Here is a 19,744-nt window from a genome sequence, read left to right as displayed (position 1 = left end):
TGTGTGTCGCCTTTGTTTGCTTATCAAATCAAAATAGCTGCAGGTACACCATTATGATGGCCTTGTGCCCAAACGGAACACGAGTGTTTTGTTTTGCTTTCCCGGTTTTATTAGAGCTAGATAAAATTAGTCGTATGGGGTGAAAGAATCTCTTGAAATATTAAAGGTACACCGGATATGTCTTGTTTTGTTTTACATAAAGTTGCTCACAAAAGAAGCCAAAATAATTAATATTAAATATCATCGAAACTCTTTTGAGTTGCCTTTTTGGTCTTTGAAATCCCATCAAATTCTTTAGAAATCCCTGAAGCTTTCGCATTTCTCGAATAAACAACCAATTTGAGTGCCTGCCGCCAAGAACTGATTTAAATGCATTTGCGCTCATAATTCTCCCTAAAATATACAACCCCCGAAATCAGCCCAATTACAAGGAAATATTTTGTAGACAGGCCCTCGTAATGAGTTGGCTCTTCCGCAGCGAAAAGGGCAGCTTACGACGATTACATTCATTAGCCGAATGCCCTCTCCCCATTTAAGCGCTTCCATTTGCCCAAAAGTGAGCAGACAGACAGTGGGACAGATGGCTAAGCGCCGAGAAGTCGGCAAGTGAAAAGCTGCTGAAGGCTGATAGTGCGGGGAAAAGGGATTTTCCGGGGGCGGGAGGGAAGTGCTGGCCAAGAATGCGCAACGCGGGCGGCGAACTGTTGAAATTTAATCCCTCAAGGGTTGCTTCAACGCTTCATGCACAATGCAGATGAAAATAGGGGGGGAATTGAAAGGGGCGTAATTTTGAATATGAAGTGGACGGACGAAAGCCGAGAGTCTGTTTTGCATTGATAAGCTGCTGCCCGTTCCTGTTGCTCCACGTCCTTTAGAAAACATTTTTGCAGGCTAGCTTCCTCGTGATTTTTTACGACGCAGCTCCATGCAAAAAAACACCAAGCGAAACTTTAATCAGGCAGTAAAAATAATAATAATACGACATGTTTATGCTCCACAGACGCAACCTCTTTAAAGCTGCCACGCATGCAAATCGTGTAAATAATTTAAGAACCCTCTTCTCGGAGCCACTGACGTGGCCGTGACACATGTTCCGCGGGGGAAGACAAATAAATTATTAAGTTGTTAAGAGACGCGGCCAACGACGGCAGTCACTTACGTTAATATGATGAACGCTGCAACAATGTGCTTTACTGAGCGCCAGAATGGGCGGCTTAAAGCGGGAAGTTACTGCCACGGAAAATTGAATGAAATTACCCATTAAATTGCTAACATTACGTTCCTAATGTGCCGCAGGAAACATGGCAACTTACCTTTACAACTTATCTTCAATAATTATAAGTGTTTCCTACAAATTATGAAATATCACTGTTATTTACTGACCATTTAAAAATACATTTTTTTATACTATAAAGATTCAAGATTTCAAAAATGTAATAGTAAATTAACTAATAGAACTGGCTGAATAAAATCATAATAGTCTGAAAAAAATTGCATAGGTTTCTAAATTCTTTTTCTGGGTTGTCCAATTTGCATAAAATAATTTAATTCAAATCTGTAAATTGCCTTTACTAAAACAAAACAAAATCGAAAAATGATACATATTATTTAAAAAAGTAAAGCAATTTTAAAGATATTTTCAAAGTCATTTCCATGTCATAGTTTTATCGCCTCAAATAAAATTCTAAAGATGCCAGGTTTCTACAATTTTGATGTTAAATTGTCCCTATAAAATGCTAAATAAATTGAGAATTTATAAAAACTTTTTAAGTTTCTGGACTGCAGAACTTTATGGAAACTAATTAAATTAAATTACCTAAAATTAGTAAACTTCATTTACCACCAGTTAATTTACCAAATTGTGTTCTCTACTTCTTTGTACAAATTATGAAATTGTTTAGGTATTTTTAGTTACATTTGAGCTGCCATTTTCTTATCGCACCAGATAAATGCCAAATGCGTCTGCGTCCTATACCATAAAGATGCCAGATTTCATCTCTTGCAAATGGCAGCAGGCCAAAGGCTCTACACAAGCGTTGACAACATTCTCCCTGGCCAACTTCTCCTCACCTAACACACGACATCGCACAATTTGTATAGTTAACAGGGGGATAGGCTGGCCAGAGCAAAAGATAAAAATCGCAGACTTCGTGGCGCCAATGCAGTCGTGAATTCAACAGAATGTTGCTTGGCGCCGGCTTTGGCAACAAGTTGCCAGCTACTGTGCAGCGGGATTACACTATGCAACAAACAATGCCTTCATTTTGGACCTTAGTAAACTATTCCAACATAAACTTAACAATGTGTGACGAACATCCAACATGACTCCACACTTAAAAAGAAAAAAATTAAATATTGTGATCATTAATAAAATATAATTAAATATTTAATTTTACAAATTTATTATTTATTCAATTATTTTGCTTTATCTACGGTAAGCTACTTTAACTTTAGATGCAATCATGTTATACATATTAACTGATAGTTTAAGCAATGTAGTCCAGTGCCGCGACCTAAAGTTGCCCATAATTCAGCTGCGCAAAGACGCAGTTTTCTGCTATAAATAAACGAAATTGTGCAGCTTGGATCGTGCCATAGTCAGAGGTTCATTAGGTGCGTGCTTGTTGGCAGAAAATTTGCAAGACAGATCAGAAATCGGAGTCACAGGAGTCATTAACATGAGACTGTCCAATGTTGGCGAGCCGTAAAAGGCCGCAACATGTAAGAGCTAAAAATGTGATGATTTTCCCAAAATAAGTGCTCATCATGGAGCAGCGAAAACGATGATACATGTCATCATCTATGTAGTGTCCAATATTTATGGCGGAGTGGAGTGAAGTGGAGTGGCGGGGACGTGACAACGACTCAAATATCCAACAAACAGGTGGCCTGGCAGTCGGGTTTGAATTATAACGCAGTTAAGCCATAAAGCCGCGGATATATGAGACCCGCTTAAGTAGATCGTGTTGCGGGTACTCTGGACACATGTTCGCCTCTCTTTAAGCCCGATCCGAGTATGGTGTTTGGCATTAACGCACATAAATAATATTTACAGCCATTTCGTGGTGCACATGCAACACGTGGCCATGGCGATTGAGTTGTTGGCGCTCTTCTTGCGGAAAGCACTGCCTAAATGGGCAAAAGATTAAGCCACAAAAATGATGGCGTCTTACTTTGGGTTTTAGCAGGGTGATACATTGCTTATAAAGTGAACCACTGCGGAAATGGTAAGCTAAAAGTATGTTATATTTAAAAGTTGAAAACTAAATGAACTTTTCACATGGAAAATGTATCGGATAGTAGTATAATAAAAAAACGTATTTTAAAAACTCAATATGTCTGGAATTTGTCTTCCTAGTATTTCTTTGTTCATAGTTCTGGATAGTGTCAAAACATGTTTTGTTTTGAAAATTGTATTTTTTTAAAATTGATTTAAATTTTTAAATATATGTACATTTTTGGCATTTAAAAATCGTTTATTAGGAGTTATTTCCAAAGCTGCATGGATTATAATAAGTGAGTTTGGGCCCACTAGGATTCAATAATCGACGCCAATGGGCGTTAATGCACTTTTTTGTTATGGCATGCACCCATTTCCAACGATAAATGTTTGTTCCTTACAATTATTGAATATTTAAAAATTCTCTGAGCCTTTAGCTCGTTCATGAATCACCCTAATCGAAACCGTTAAGGTGAAGAAGTGCCGTTCGGTTGGGCTTCTCAGCTGGCCCAATAATTTGACTTGTGCTTTACCTTTTGCCGTCTCAGATTCCCCCTTCACCCATGCACCACCGCACCCCCGCAACGCCGCATTTATCCATTCATAACCACCGCTTTTGCTTCCTCGGCTGCAAACTGGTGGGGCATGAGTAATGCGATGCGCATTGCAGCCGCCTTTCGGGGTCCGATAAAAAGCTTAAAATACAACTTACATTCTGACAAGATATGAATTTTAAGCGCGCGTCCCATTGATTTATGTGGCAGTCAAAGGAAGCGTCTGACGGAGATGGTTTTTTAAATTGGATTACGAGTCGCCGTCGCTGTCTCCGTCTGCGGAGTTTTCTGCCTGGCCTGCATGCCAAGTTGGCGATCGAAAATAAGTCAAGATGACGGCTTATTGAGCCACTAGTTCCTCTAATTAATTATCGTTGGAAATGGCGAAAGTAAACAAGATTGGGAGTCAGCATGGAAATAGATTGACAACCGAAGGGATGGCAAAACAAAGAGCAAATAAACAAACGAGGGGGAGTCCCCCGATGTCGATGGATTCCATGGCGCCCCCTAGCGGGCACCAGTCCAGATCCGGACGGACAGACAGTCGGAAACCGCAGAATCTAATTTGGAAAACGTATGCGGAGTATGCCGAGCATGTGGAGTCATCTGGCGAAAGAGGGAGATCCACAGCCCACAAATTCCCCGGGGGTGTGTGAAACAATATTTGAACTACTCGACGGGGAATCCAATCCGAAAGGTACAGCCACCGAAGGGGCCGGAATGAATGCGCAACAATCAAAATATTTTCATGACAAATTTAAAACAACAGAACCATGATGTGGAACACGTTTGGTCAGCAGCCCATTCGCCACAAATGAAAAACATGTTCTGCACCGAAAGAAAACTACAATTTTACTAGGGACTTTTGTGCATTAAATTCATATTTGAAAATTGTAATAAATACTAATATAACCATATTGTAACAGTCAAGTTTCATTGTTAAGTGTATGGACTTCTTTGTAGTTAAAAATATAGAGAGATTGCAACACAAAATTATTTGTAATGAGAAAAACGAATTGAATCTCAGTTGAGAGAAAACTTAACTGTGCAAAAGCCGGTAACCCATTAACCAAACTTGTATTTTTTTTTACATTTTTATTTTTACAATAAAATTTGAATTTGAATTTAAAAGATAATTATTTGTTTCAGTCGATTAACCAGACTAATACCTATTTATCGAGCACTTTATATAATACTCAAATGACAACGAATGTATAAAGCTAACTTCATGTGACCTAAAACTGGAAAAATAATAGTCGACCATCAGCTTGGTCTAGCATTCAGTTACATTTTTTTCAGTGTCAGCTAGCCAATCATGCGGAATGGGTCGACTGGAGACGGGAAGTGACCAAGTCATGCCCGTGGAGGGGTAAATCCTTGAGAAAGTTTCGATCCATCAAAGTAACCCCCTGCTTTTGCAATTTTGCTAATCCCCTCGACCGAAGAAGCGACACACGTGTCTGCGTTTAAAATTCATTACGAACGCCTCGAACCTAAGCCCTTTTCCGCCTTTCGGCTGACCCAAAGTCAATTTCAGTTGACTTCCAGACAGACTTCGCTGGTTGACAACCCCATTGTCTGGATAACTCAGAATGCATAGCGGCAGCTGGCTGAATGCAGCTTGGCCCAACTGAAAGCCACTTAATCTCGGCGGCGGAAGAAAGAGACTCTCTCCGCAGAAAGGACAACCAGTCGTCGTCGTCATTACTTGCGCATAAATTAGGATTAAGGCGAGTCTCGAAAGGGAGGCGAACTTCTGCAGAAATCATATTCGCAATTTTGACCTTATTTGGATTTGCTTCTCGGGAACTCCTTATACGAATGGTCACTGAGGGACCAACTAAGAAGCAATTGCCCAGCCACTTTTTTCCCTCTAATTTGGCATCGTTATATTCAGCATACATTTGCAAGCCACAGCGCGCTGTTGTTCCCCTATCACTTTCGTGGCCACTAATGCGACAGAAAGCCACTAAAAAGCTGTCCAGATATGCAAGTTTGTGACACATTCTATATTCGCATTAGTTGCGCTGACATTTCGTGTCAAATTAGTGACATTTAGTGTCATAAAAGTGCGACACTTTGCTCAGGCAAATGGGGGAGCTTTTATTTCAAAAGAAGTATTATTAGAGGGGTGATTTCATGTGGACAAGTCTGTCAACAAAAAAAAAAAAAACGTATTTATATGTTTAGCCAAATGATGTCTGAAAAATTGTCATCTAATATTTAATTCGCTGAAAAAATAATCTTTAGCATATGTCTGACATGGCCTTACCATATTTAAATGTATCGCTTCCAATGTATTTCAAATCCACTCCTATCGCAACGGAATTCTAAAACCATTTTTCTAATCTTTAAATGTATGCATAAACCGCAGACCGGCATGGAAAACGAATAAAACATTATTTTATCAACCCAATCGGCGTATTTTTTTTTCTGAAACCGTAGAAAAATAAACCCCAAAACGAAAACAGAACTCCGGAAACTTTTTGCGTTGTTTCCGTGACAGTTGCAAACATTTTCGGTGCCTGTGCCTTCTTTTTCGGCGATGTTTGTGTTGGGTATTATTATTTTTATTCTGATTGTCACAACACTGCAGCAGCAGGGCGACCCAAACTGGTTTTCATTTTATTTGTTATTGTTACTGCTGTCGGATGCATTGTTGTTGTTGCGGTAGTCCTCTGTTAAACATGTTTGACACGGACTCTCGTGGGATAAGACCCCCTATCCCTATCCCTATCCCTATACCTATTCCGAAACCCCTTTGCAGCATCATGCGAGTATAAATAAGTTTTGGTAGCTGCGGCCCGCAGAATTCTCTCCCCTAAAACGGGGGGGAAAAAAAATAGCAGCAGCAACAATGCTGCAGAATTTCGAGCTGGGGGAAAACCCAACAGATCCAAACCGAACTGAACTGAAGCGATCTGGCAGTGACAAGCCGCATACGAAGAGCAGCCAGCAAAATGTTGACAGCCTGACAAACCAGCGACCAACTGGGAACCCGGGCGAGTATTTGCTGCTCCTTAATAATTTAATTTGTATAAATTTACCCAATATGTCGAGAGCCCATCAATTTGCTGCTAAACCGGGAGTGCAGTCCCCAATTAGCCAGCATTTCGTTGCATGGCTCTGCATTCCTTTGCAGATGGCCCTGGATACATGAAAACATTTTTGAAAACTACAACTCAGAAGTGTCATTATCGGTTTAATCAAAACTCTAATTAACTTCCTATTCCTTAAGTAAAGATGAGTATTAAATTAGTGACACTAAAGTGTCAAAATGAAACTTATGTGGTTTAAAAAATAGGGCCTTATTCTAGAATTTTAAACTTTTCGGTATATTTGAGGTAATTTCAGGTGATTTTAAGCATCTTAAATTGGGTATGCCTAATAAGGCATAAAACTATTTATTTTATATTTTTCCGGAGAAAAGAATAATTGATTTTGCCCCTAAATACTACATCATTTCGATCTGATTTTCTTCACGAGGGCTCTTCACTGTCCCTTTGATTTTGCCTAATTTAAAATAAAATTTGCGGGAATATAAAAAAGGGCTCCCCTTTCCACTTTTTCAACCGAGAGAAAGTGCATTAACCCTGCAGGTTTCTTTATGGCTTTAGGAGTTTTCTTTCCTTGAGAGTGTTTTGCTTTTGCCACCCAACGATAAACACTCTACTCCGACTGGCAGCCTCATTTAAAAATTAATATTTACACTGATTTCCCTGGCACTCCGCCCCACGACTGCGATATTGATGGCTCCCATAATTTGCCTGCTCGCATTCTACACTAAATGTCCCACAAAGTGGTCTGGGCACGGCTTCCAGCTCGAGTCCGAGATGTGACTTTAAGTGTTATGGGGAGCGGTGGCCATTTGGACGACGGCCCAGCGACGGGTTAAGTGCTGGCTAACTGCCGCCAGCTTCGCATTTCTTTCTGCCGCCGTCGTAAAGCGAGAAAACATGTTAATTGAACCGGGATCGAAGTGGGCGCTGCAGATTGAAAATGTAAACAAGCGGCGAAAGCATCGATGGAGCGTGTCAAAACATGGATTATGCAGGTGGTTACTAAACTGTATCGATTTAGGGAGCACTAAAAAAAATTACAAATTTTTATAAGGAAAAATGTAAAGGGAAAAGCTTATATTTAACAGCCATACAAACAAATCTTGCTGTTTAGCTTTACAAAATGTTGCTCGTCTATAGTATCTGGTAATAAAATTGACAAAATTTATGCCAGGAAAACTTGTAATTTGGGATCTTTATCTGTTTAAATATAAATAATTTTGATAATTATTAAATTGGTCTACCAAATATTAATCTCTTGTGATTGTGTAGTTCGTCTTGTATATATATCTTGTATAAAATTTGTTCATAATAAAACAGTAAATTTTTGATTTTTTTCAACCAAAAATTAGGTTTTTCTTAACTTAATGAGTTAAGTCCCCCGTTTTTTTCAGTATGACAACAACGAGTTTAGTGTTCTCAGCAGTGTCTAGCAAATTGATACATTATCCGCCACAGGGTACCTTCCTCGCAAAATGCCATGAGTATCCACTATACACACCGAGCCACTCCGAAAACTCAAATTGAGTAACCGAAACCTGGCATCGAAAATCAAGGCGCAACTAATCTGCCGAAATGTCAAGTGGTCGGAAACTCCGGTTGCAAAGAGCTGAGCTGATGACAATGCCACCTACGTAGCTACGTAGCACAGTGTACCGACACACACACACACACACACTCGACAACAAAAGCACCGAACAACAACTGGCAAATTTGTGAAGTGGCTGGAAAAATTTCACGTATTTCGACAACGAAATTTGTTTGTTGTACGACGAAAATTGTTCGAGTGCCGTCGTTTCACACATGCCACCTACAACAACAACAACAACAACAAAAACAACATCCAAACACCTACAACAACAACAACGACCAGAGAATCAACTATAAAAAGCAACAAGTTGTTGTTGTCACGGAGCTGGGTTTTTGGCAACCGAAATCCTTTTAAGCTTTAATGGCATTTCATTGCAAACTGATGTCGATAAGGAAATTTGCTAAATAAATATTTCGTTGCATCGATTTCGCTGGAAAGGTTGGCCCCCAAAAAGCAAATGAGTTTGTCATCAAGAGGTGAAACCAGAATACCGCCGATGAGCAGGAAACCTGACTCACACGGATGCTTTTTATGATTGGATGTGCAAAATGAGTCAGAGAAGAAAGTTGTTATTTAAGAACCAGATGCAAAAATGGTTGGTAACCATAATAAATGTCTGCAACTCAAAAAAAAATTGGTTTAAGTTTAAATTCAATATTTCAGTTATAAAAAACTTTGCAAGTCAAATAAATTAAAATATTTAAAAAAGCTTAAAAACAGCAAAAGAAGAAAAATATTTAAATTGAGTATAAAATGGTGGGTCCTATCACCACATTTCATTTATCAGAGTATCAGTAACTTCGAAATAAAACCTTGGCGGTTATCTTTAAATTTCAAGTGTTATTTTTAATATCTAACTTCAACTTTAGCTTATCAACTCTATGCACTTAATCGTAACTTTGCTTGGCAACGAAACAGTAAGTTGATTGTCCCAGGAGTCGCAGCTTAATGCGAAGGCATGCCAGTCAGTCGTTCTCTTTTTGTGGATCGCTGGGCGGAATGCAGCCGAGTAAACAATTTTAATTGCATTTAAATACGACATTTATTTGCATGTAAAATTAACGCGAAATGCAAATTACTCCATGCAATGGCAGGGCGCATAAATATCGCCGAGGGAGCTGGGACAAAAAGGCCAAAGCAAACAGAACCGGGACAGAATCCAGACAGAATTGGAGGCCTTATGTTGCCATTGCGGTTGCGTGGGCAACACCAACATCAACGAAAAACCAACGACAACCAACCAGGCAAGCTAACAATGTTGTGGTTTTTGGCTTATGTTTTCAGCACCCGCAGGAAATGTTGCAAAACTCTTCTTGATCGATGGCTGAATTTTTAAAGGCTTTTGGTTAACGTGACATTGAATTGGCCACGTTGGGCAAACGTGGGAATTCCGAAATTCGAGCTGGCAAATGGGCGGCCGACAGCCGCAGGGCCAAATGCAATTTAATAGGCCATAAATCAGCGATGAATGAAGACGTTTGCGATGAACAAGCATCTCGTTGGCCGGAACTGGGCCAAAGCCATTTGAGTGACGGATGACAAACAGCATCGCATTGCATGGCCTGGAAGGCCTCAATTAATTGAAAATGCTGCCAAAGTGTCAGAATGCAACATCATTCATTAGTCCGGCCCGGGCAATTATCCGGCTGAATCTGATATATATATACATAAATCGGTCGGAGGTGCAGCTACTGACAAACAGTTTTGACAGCCGCAACTGACAGTTTGCCGTTTGCCTGCAGTTTAATGCCGCCCTGCTCATTTATGATTTTTGCGGAGTTTTAATTAAAACTTTGCTCCCTCGGGAACGCGGCAGCTGATGTCGAGCCGACAGGGAAAGGTATCCAGCTGACAAGATGATGACTGCGAGCCCGAAATTCCGAAATCCCGAAACTTCGGACTGCCTCCTGCCGTTTCACTTATCCCCACGATGATGCAATTTTTCATGCCTCATCGTTGCACTTTATTTCGTGCGCCACGTGACCCGGGACACTCTGCATTTGGGCATTCGGACAGATGAAATGAAATGCGATTTGGTTCGCAGGCGCGTGTTGCCTAGATTTATGGCCAGGCAAATGTAAGCCGATATCGATGGGGAGGCCTTCGGATTGGTAATTGAAACTTCTCACAGAGATGTAATCGTGATATGATAGGGCAACAATAGCAGGACTTTCTACGGCTTGTAAAACATAAAAAATGATTTTTGTTCATTTGCATTGCTTTATACACAACAGATGTTTTCTTCTCTTGTAATCTTGGAAATTTAAGAAGTTCCCGTAAAAACATTAATAATATAACAAAAATCCTTTCTAAACATTCTATAAAATTTTATTACATTTAAATTCACTTCTAAGTATTAATCATTCCATTATATTTTACACGAGTTAACATTTGCTTTTTCCTTTTCCTCTCTTGTAATTTTTGAAAAACCGCGGGTTTTTTTCACTATTAAACCGACATTTATGGTCCGGTTTCTGACCGCCTTCTTACTATCCTTGGACCTCAGAGTACTCAAGGTTTGCCTTTATTTGCCCAAAACAACAATCAAAACTTTGTTTTTTATACATCAACATTTTTTTCTAATCTGTAGCGCAATTGCAATCATTGAGTTCCTTATATTATATTTTTTTTCCATAATATTTATCATAAAATAAACAAAAATACTTAATAAAACTCTCAGTGACAGTTGTGCTCTATGAAATATATTTAAATAATAGTAATTTAATTCACCAACCTAGACATTTTAACAAATTGCTTATCCCCACAACTCACAACCTTCGCCCTACCAGAAACAATTTTTTCTAATTAACAAGGCAAAGCAAAAGGAAGACGAAAAATATTTGAAAATATCCCAAGTCATATATGCTAGCTGAAGGAATAATTTTACGGAACTGTCCCATAAATTCGACTAATTGAAAATTTTCACTGGCAGGGAGTTATTACCGGGCAACTTCCCCCGCGCACACACACACACATGTCGGGCCTCATTAAACATTTCATAACAGGAAGGGTCGTTAAGTATGTTTACCTACAACTAGAGCCGAAATGCTCTCCTAACCGAAAGGTATACTAATAGTTCGGGTTTCTAAAACCACCCTGGATTTTCGAAGGAGAAGGGAAGCCGCAACAGAAGGAAACTACGTAGTTAGGCGAAGTGTTAATGGGACACGCTGAGAACTGTGAGAGGCAACTAAAAATCTTCAAATGCCAGGGGAAGATGGGGGAAGTATTGAAAAATGTGCGGCGTACGTTTTGTCATCAGCAGCACACCAACCCTCCGGAAAACAGAAGCCACATCTGGGAATCGGAATCGGCGACGTGTGCATTTCAAAGCGGGATAATGTGCATCGCTCGACGGCCGAAACGCGTGCTGAGGCATCGACAGATGTTTACCAAATTGATTACGATATGTTCTGTACTACATGCTCATATTGAGGGCGAGGCGGGAGGCTGAGCAGCTACCATTGAGTGATCCATAAAGTGCCCAATTGCAGTCGCTTTGAGGGCGACCCATTGTGAAGTTAACGATATTGAAAGATTAAGGACAGCTTATCCGAATCTGGGGTTGCCAGGGCAAAACTCGGACTTCCTGGCGACTTCCTGGAAGTCGTTCACTCGATTATGCAGAGGATTAATCATGGCGGCAGGAGGAACTGCATTCTGGGTGTTCTGCGTAAACAAAGTTTATGCTGCTGTGGCTAGTCTCGCTGCCATAAACAATTCCCCGACGCCATAAACACCAACTGACGCCGGAGCAATCGGCAAAACATATGCAAAATATAGAGTAGTGCAAAAAAATGCAATCTAAAATACAAAACATCTGACGACGCCGTCTGTGGTGGCAAGGCGAATAAAATGACAAATGCGTCTAGCCGGGGAAAAGCTGGAAAATCAACCAGGTGAGGGGGAAAACTTTGTCGTTCCTGAAAAAAAGCGTTCCCAAGATAAGGGATTAAAGCAGACTGTACCAGGTTTTTCCCTGCCACCTCGAGTTTTCCAAGTGTTTTCCGGGGGCTTCCTGCACGTGTACCAAAGTACCGATCCCCCTCGCTCTTGTGTTATTAAAAACGAATTATGAATTATGTGTGTTTTTCATAATTCTTCATTCATGGCCTCTGTTTTTGTTGGTTGTTGTCTATTGTTGCCGAGCGTTGTGATGAGCCGCATGGCTTATATTTTGGTGCCCCTGCACGTCGTAGTTGTGGGCCATCGAGAGCACAAAGATAAAGCACATTTGTAGGGGATTACGGGAGTGGCCGAAGGGAAAACTCGGAAAAGCGGGGAACCAAAAACAGACGGAAACTTTAGCATAAGAGCGAAAAGGTGCAAAGATATGGATGGAGGCGGGAGCATATGGTATTCATTCGACTGAGATTGGATGGGATTAAACTTGGCAAGGGTTTTCGCTTGTAAGTTGTGAGCTTAAGAAATATTTTTAATTTTACGGAATTACTTTAGCTAATTGAGATTTTTTCGAGGCAACAATATGAGGGAGTATAAATTTTGGAAAGTGTACATTTGCTCAAATATTTGTTAGATTCATGGGATAAAGATTAAATTGGGTAACTCGTGTCTAGGGATTAATCACTTTTATTCACATTGCTCGGATACCGCCTTATTTTTTTTTTGGTCCTCCATCGAGTTCAATAAGAATGACACTCAATCAAAACCGATTCCAATAAAGAGCCAAACTCGCGATGCTCAAGCAGCAAAAGCCATTAAAGTGATTTAATAGCCGATAAACTTCTCACATATCCTCACACTGAGAGAAAAGGGGTCGAGTGGAGGCCCAAGAGACTGGCAAGAACAAAGCAAGGGTAGGCACAATGGGAACTAACACACACTAACCGCATACAATTACGAGTGCATTGTTCGCCTTTTGTCCACTGAAAAAAGAGAACTATTCGGATACTCAAGTGCTTTTCAACGTTTTTTGCTGTGTTACACGCAAATGGAGGTGTGCTGCTGATGGTTAGCGCAATTAGAGTGCGGTGACAATGACACAAAAGCGCGACGGAGCATTAAAATCACTACCAAAAGCCCAGGAAGTAAAGGGGGGGTTTAGCTAGCGTCCTTTGTTGAGGGCAGATCTCAATGGACTTTCCGCATCGCACTGGGTTTTTTCGCACAGTTGCCCTCGGTCAATCAGCAAACTATGAAAACAAATCGCTGGCAAATCTCAGTCTATCGTATCGCCAGTTAAAGATTCAGTTTCAAAAAACGGCGGAATAAAAAATATTCCACAATATTTGCATATTTTCAAAGGGTCGAATCGGGGCACGGGCCATAAAAACAAGAGGCTATAGCTTTGATTGATGAACATGTGCGACGAATTTTCGCCAGCTCTTTTTTTTTTTGCTGGTTTTTCAGCGAGCATGAAAAATTCAGTTGACATTCTGTTGTTGTTCGTTGGTGTTTCTGTTTTCAGTTTAAACGAGCTTGGCCAGTCTAAAATTTTGATTACATTCAACTTTGACCAGACGGTTTGTGTGTGCGCACGTGTGTCTGTGCTGACCATTTTCAAATAGTTGCAACGTTTAGTTGATTAATAGCCACAGAGCAACGTGAAAAAAGCGGGGGAAATCCCCAAAAAAAATGGGGAAATACGGGAAGCTTTTAGTTTAAGCCCAGCAAAGGCTTTTAGCAATTTAACGCACAGCTTAACAACTGGCTAACCGAGGAGGAGAGTTGTGCGGAAGATCGGAGGTCGAACCGTTCGGGGTTGACCATGTCACATCACTGCTCGTCTCGTCTCGTTTTGTTTGTCTATCTCGAGGGGGAAGCATGTGTTGTTGTTGTTTTGCCCTGAGTGTGTGTAAATATTGGCACTGCAGGTGGGTGTTGCGGGTTAAAAATGTCCCAGGGAAACAGCCCGGAACCCTGGGTAACCCCGAGAGGCCAGACAGTTAGGCCAGGTCCTTGTGGCAGAGGTTAAAGTCGTTCCGAGTGTTGCATAACATACCTGCAAAAAGAGAGAGAAAGTTTAGGGATTAGTTTGTGTTTCACTTGTATAGCTTTTTTTAATTGGGAATTGTGATAAAATTAATAGGCTTGATCACGAAAGTTTTCAAGGTTGCTTTAATTCATTGTAATCATTTAGTCGCGAAGTTCTTAGAAGTATAGTGAAATTACAAGCCAGCAAATTTTCCCCATTCAGTCCTTCAAACTTTTCATTAAATCATTTAGCTGTCCTAGCCCTGAAATCACAGCACTTTCCCTCAATGAGGGCTTGGAATTTTCAATTAAGTCCCTGCATGCTTAGCTCTGTCATATGTTCGTCATCAGCATAACTATTATTAAAAGCCCCTGCCCACCCACATCAAAAGTTCATTAAACCCTGGTGAGAAAGGGAAACAAAAACCACATAGTGAGAGGAAGCCAAAGTTCCCGCATCCAGGGCCCGAGTTAATCGCCAAACTATGCCAGAAATCACGTAACCTTCCATTAATCAAGGCAAAGTCATAAAAAATGGTTACATCTCCCCCAGAACTCCCTCGCTTTTCTACGCCTATTAACTGGCATTTCCGCACTTCTCTGAAGCACCAATCACAATCTCCTCGAAACCTAAATGCAACATTAGTCAAGTCAAAGACTCTGATTAGATGAGCTGTGACCCATCGTTTGGCTGCATTTTGTCTCGGGGCCATTCCATTTAATTATTTTGACAGACACTTGAAGATGGCAATCCGCGGATGGCAGGGCGACTGGAGATGGAGATGGTTTTTCATATTTCCCAGCTTCGAGATGGGTTTTCAGTAATACATTTAAAGTGCATCCATGGGCTGGCGACAGTCGCTAAGTGAGAGACGCGTGTCTGCTGTTGCTGCTTTGGCCGCAAGTGACATTACGCAGTAAGCAGGCACCGACGATTGATGTGTGGAGAGGAGGGAGGTATGTAGTTACACTTAAAATATATTTTTTTTTTAGTTTTTTTTATCTCAGCAATTTTTTATGAATTTCTTATCACAGTGTGAGTAATATTTGTTCGATTAGTGCTTTACGAAAAGGTCTTTTGAGACTTTTTTGATTAAAATAAATGTTTTATATGTTAATCTATGTTATTATATGGTTTTCTCGGTCTTAAAAACCATTAATTTGAAATCTGACATCTGTTTAATTTACAGTTTTTCTATCCCTCAGTTTCTCTTTCGTTTCGATTTTTGAATACAATTTTTTTAATATTTTAGATTTTAAATTTAATAATTACTTATTCCTTGACTCAATCAAAATAAAATATTTGCAACTTTTGAGTTTTTTTAAATAAAAATATATTAATTATACTAAATAAAACGAAAGTCTTAGTCATTGTGTTTTCTCTTCTTAAGGTTATATTTGTGTGTGTTTTTTTTTAAATTAATATTTGAATAAAAATAATTATTCAATATATCTTTTGTTTACGTTTTAATAAAAATAAAATTCTTATTATCATTCAACTTCTAATATATTTTCTTTAAGTTTTTCTCTCCAGCTTTTCCTCTTTCAGTTTTTTTCGATGGTGTAGCTTTCAAAAATTGAAGTGCCAGACGAACGGCAGAAAAGGCCGCCGGAGAATCGGCAGTGGCAAAGCCAATTTGAATGCGCTGCCTTCTCCTCGCGAGACGTCGCGTAATCAAGAGAAATTAGTTTTCGACGTGCTCGATTGGTTGCCCCACCCACCGCCACCCACTTTCCACCGCCCTCACCCCCTACCCGATACCGGTAACATCTTTTCTGGAAGGGCTAAGAAAAGACGGCGTCGGCGAGATGCTTTGGCTAATTTTGAAAAATTGTTCTGCAAAGTGGCGGCAATCCAATGTTCGGGATGGATGGCAGCAGCGCATCTTCTATAAAGTTCTTTCGCTCAGCTCACAAGAGCTTTTCCCGCTTTTCCCGCTTTTCCCGAGTTTGCCGCGTTTCCTCATTCCTTCAGCTGGTCAATTGTACAGTGTGATTAATGCCCCGATCTTGGCTGTTGATTTTCTAGTGCATTTTGACATTTGATGTATTGCATTGCTTCACACTCTCCACCGCCACTCTGAATTTCCGTCCGAGTCGTTTTGTATTCACTACCCAACTCCTTTGAAGAGCAGAATCATTTGCAGCGTTTGCTATTGTGCCATTATAATGAGGTTTCAATAACTCCATTTGTCTTTGTCTCTGGCAGATTTTTCGGATATGCCCGAATTGTCTTCGGCAACAGATGGTGGTTTATAAGCGGCAGGGGAAATATGAATAGTTTTGTGGAATGCTATCGTATTGCAGAGTACCAGAAAATAAAACAATAATACATTCAATTTAGTTGAATTTATCAACAACATCTAGAAATATTTGGTTATAAGGAAATTCTGGACCAAATACCTGCAAAACAAAGATAAATAGGTTCCAATACTATTTATCTTTGTTTTTTTTCATTACTAAGGACCTTTATTTCCACCATTCTTAGATCTCCATCACTGTAATCGATTATAACAAATTAATCCATGTATGCTACCCACTTCATGCAGTTTATTCGAGACAAAACAAATTGTTTGAGCTTGTTGCTCTCGCATTCAAAATGTTGATCCTGCCTTCTGCCCCGCCGAAACACTTTGGCATTACAAATGGCAACACATTTTGTCTACAACGGAAACGGATATTAGTTGCAGTCTGCCAGACACCCCTGACCCCTGACCCCTTGACCCCTCTTCTGCCCACAAACAGAACAAATATGGCGCGACTGATTCGATATACGTATCTGGAAATCCTTTGGCGTTCCTATTCCTGCTCCGCTTGTTGTTGGCCGAACAAACACGTTTGTCAGGCGGCCGACAGGATATGCAGGCAGGCGACAACAACAGCACAGTGCAATTTGGCAAACTTCGGCCGGCGGAGGGCGCCACATGGCAGGACGATTACCACCACCCCCCCCTCTCATCCGAAGGATCTCCTTTAATGCACCCTTGATAAACGAGCCGCTCTGTCGCAGGACCAGGCCGATAATAAAAACTACAAGCCCAAGTCAGGCCAGACTGACAAATGTGTACTATATGGGGGGAAATAAGGCAAAAGGGGGGCGTTAAAGAATATATCTGGAGCAGATGGAGCCTGCCAAGTGTCCGGCGACAGAGGGCGCCACCGACGCACAAGAAATTATTTTATGGCGCGTAATGTCTTTATGGACCGACAAAATGGCATCCATTTGGCCGAATAATAATATTTAAGCACATTTAAATAAAATGGCACTCCGGAGGAAAGAAGAGCAGCCGCAGCGAAAACAGGAATAACAATTTGCATAAAATTCATTTGTTTGGCCATTCCGGCCCAGTAAAAAATGGACGAAAAATGTAAATGCAGCTTTCTAATTGACATTTTGACCCGCTGGCAGGTTCATTTGCAGGCGGTGCCTCTCGAAAATCAATTGATTGCCCTGTCCTGTTCCTCGACCTCTCTAATTTGTGTTTAGTAGCATGTGGCATGTTTGTCAATTACTTGGCTCAATTGAACGACCTCTTCCCCCTGGGCCCCACTTTTTTCAAACTTTCTGTGTCTGGCCAAATGTTTGCCTACAATTTCTCAACGGCCCACAGTGCGTATGTGTATTATTTCCCTGGCTACGTGCTCTCACTTAGTCCTGCCCATTTTTCTTCTCTTCGCCGTGCTACGTGTGCGACATTTTCGAATAGCCAGTGTAATTATATTGATTAGGATGGGTTCGGCGGAGAAGACATTTGGGGGCTCGAAAAGAAGAAATTAATTTTTTCTTCTTTTTGAATGTGACTGGCATTTTAAGTGGCCTAATAAAGCAGAAGTGAAAGTCACTGTATTTAGTTCATTAGCCTAAACTTTTAAAAACATTTAACAGATAATTGACAGTGAATTCATATAACTATACAACTACTAAATACAAAATGTTCTTGCACACTTTAGATAAAAGTGATCTCATAAATCAGAAAAAAATCAATCATAAAATAGCATTCTCAGAAAAATCGTCCATGGACCGTAAAAAATTAGCGACAGCAACAATTACGTGACTTGTCAACTAATTACAATATTCTGTCCATCCGTCTCCTGGCAGGATATCCCAGCTCCAGCTCCATCTCCACCTACAAAGGTAATTAACGCGTGTCATTTATGCGTGGAGAAAAAATCGAGTCCGGGGAGATCATAAAAACGCCACCAAGGAGGAGACACGCGTTCATAATTTGTTTTAGGCTCCGCCAGTCATCATCTGGTTCGCCCTCCTTTGCCACATCCAGCTCATTTTTGCTGTCGTTTTTATGAAAATTCCGCAATAAATTAAAAATTATTGCTCCCGCCGCCTTTGTTCTTATGCAGCTTAATTCTTTCCTGTAACATTTTATGTTAATGTCTGCCATTCGCGCAGGTGATAAAGTTTGTCCATTACTCATTTGGTAGCGCCAACCAAGCAGCGGGTGGAAGGTGGTCTCTTTTGGGGTACTCCCAATGGCCAAAAGAGGAGTTACAATTTATGCAGGGACATGTTTAGGGCGGCAGATACCCAGGAAAAGCCTGTTTGTAGAAGAATGACAAAGGCGCTGACTTTGGGAGATTAAACACGGCCTTTATGTCTCAAGAAAATCCTGGTGAGCCAAGTACAGATTACTTTTGTTAGCCCAATGCCTTACTTCATTCAATTTACCAAGAAATATCTAATAAAATGTTTTAATTTTAAGAAACTATGGTTACTAAAGGTCTTTTTTAGACTTAAGAAATCAATCGATTGTATTAAATTCCATAATAAAAGTTTTAAAACTTGCTTTTTATTAAAACTCATAACAAGTTACTTGCGTTTTTATAAGTCACACCAGAAAACTGTTAATCTATTAGCTGGTTGACTATGACTTTTGACTTTCTTTTCATGCCGCATTATTATTTCATACATATTCCGCACTTTGCCCTCTCCGGTCCGATTCTCTTTACCCTAATCAAAACAGGAAAAAAAAGAAATAAAATGGAAACTCATTATGTGACCCTCTGCCAATTTCCTTCCTTATGCATTACGTCTCACTTTTATCGAAGGCAGCACGCAAGGCATTCCGCCACACCTCCAAGGATACTACGACGATTTAAAGAAATGGTTGGAAAAACACTGGGGCGTTGGGCAAAAGTTTAACTCCGCTGAAAAGCCTTTTCGATTTCCACGGAACGAAAAACGAGCGTGACAATACCAAATGTGACTTTGAAAATTTGATAAATGACCCAAAAGTTCCAGACGCAACTTTTCGGGGAGGCGGACGGAGCGATAACTGTTTGGGTTCGATGTCTGGAAACGAAATAAAATTCGAGCCATAAACGAAAAGCCAAAAGCGGAACTGAAGCGGCTCACGCCAATGCCAAAGGA

At 40.4% G+C, this 19,744-nt stretch overlaps 1 protein-coding gene across 4 annotated transcripts in view; it reads right to left on the bottom strand.

The window, feature by feature from the left end:
• LOC128261212 (E3 ubiquitin-protein ligase TRIM9) overlaps positions 1–19,744 on the bottom strand; it is an 83,891-nt gene that overhangs the window by 10,609 nt on the left and 53,538 nt on the right. The window lies entirely within an intron of this gene.

The sequence above is a fragment of the Drosophila gunungcola genome, unplaced genomic scaffold (assembly GCF_025200985.1).
Source record: "Drosophila gunungcola strain Sukarami unplaced genomic scaffold, Dgunungcola_SK_2 000001F, whole genome shotgun sequence".
Taxonomy (NCBI): domain Eukaryota; kingdom Metazoa; phylum Arthropoda; class Insecta; order Diptera; family Drosophilidae; genus Drosophila; species Drosophila gunungcola.
This window is presented reverse-complemented; position numbering and strand designations above follow the sequence as displayed.